Source organism: Propithecus coquereli, unplaced genomic scaffold, assembly GCF_000956105.1.
Source record: "Propithecus coquereli isolate 6110/MARCELLA unplaced genomic scaffold, Pcoq_1.0 Scaffold231, whole genome shotgun sequence".
Taxonomy (NCBI): Eukaryota; Metazoa; Chordata; class Mammalia; order Primates; family Indriidae; genus Propithecus; species Propithecus coquereli.
Genome location: NW_012147853.1, coordinates 1,846,704 through 1,848,107, shown reverse-complemented (window position 1 = coordinate 1,848,107; position 1,404 = coordinate 1,846,704).

Sequence of the window (1,404 nt, the reverse complement as noted above, 5' to 3'; positions counted from 1 at the left end):
TATTCCCAGTAAAAATTCTAAGATTAAATATTTATCATGTTACTGAATGCTCTAGGCCCTTTAATTTTTTACTATTCCCTGTTATTTCCTAAATCTTTACAATTCTATATGTTTTAGGATTATTGCTAGAAATAGAGAGGAGGTTGAACCTAAAATCAGTTAATACTGCTCTTGCTGCATTTGTTACAAAGAAGTTTTGTGAGGCAAATTGGAGATCAGTACCTTGACTAACGATCTTATAATATCTGTTGATTTGAATAATTTATTTAATCCTCTATGTTCACTAAGAACACTCTAGATACCTCTATTTAAGTATATTTCCTGTGTATTTCAATTATATATACCTCCTTGAATATAGTTTGATAAAAGTGGGGACCATGTCACTATTATTCTTATATCCAAATAGAAGTTGATTACTGGAAATAAATACAAAAATCAGCCCTTTAAGTACATGTTATTAACAGTAAGGAAATTATTATTATTTTGATCTGTGGACCCAGTTCTTTATAGTTTTTGCTCAAATTTTTATATTAAGTGAGAGAGATTTGAATTCTAAAAATATGCAATAAAGCTAATAAACAGATGTAAATAATGGAAATGAAACTAAGGTTGAGTTTTAATATCAAAATTGGTATGGATTCCAGAATCTTCTCCAACATGAATGAGAAGAGACATAAGAAAAGCATATATGAGGTTGTGAAGAAGATGAACAGAGAAAACAAATAGGACATAATTGCCTCATTCTTTTCTTTTTCTTTTTTATTTCAGCATATTATGGGGGTATAGATGTTTAGGTTACGTATGTTGCCCTTGCCCCCCCTCCCCACCAAGTCCCAGTTTCAAGTGCGTCCATCTCTCAGATGGTGCGCATTGCACTCTTTGTGTATGCAAATACCCGTGCCCCCTTCCCTCCACCCCCTTCCCCCTAGCCAACATCCAATAGATGTTGTTCGTATATGTGCATTTATGTGTTGATAAGTTAATACCAATTTGATGGTGAATACATGTGGTGATTGTCTTTCCATTCTTGGGACACCTCACTTAATAGAATGCGTTCCAGCTCTATCCAGGAGTATACAAGAGGTGCTATATCGCCATTGATTCTTAAAGCTGAATAGTACTCCCTGGTATACATATACCACATTTTATTAATCCACTCATGTATTGATGGACACTTGGGTTGTTTCCACATCTTTGCAATTATGAATTGTGCTGCTATAAACATTCGGGTGCAGGTGTCTTTCATATAGAGTATCATTTTTTCTTTTGGGTAGATGCCCAGTAATGGGATTGCTGGATCGAATGGTCATTCTACTTGTATCTCTTTGAGGTATCTCCATATTGCTTTCCACAGAGGTTGCACTAGTTTGCAGTCCCACCAGCAGTGTATGAGTGTTCCTATCT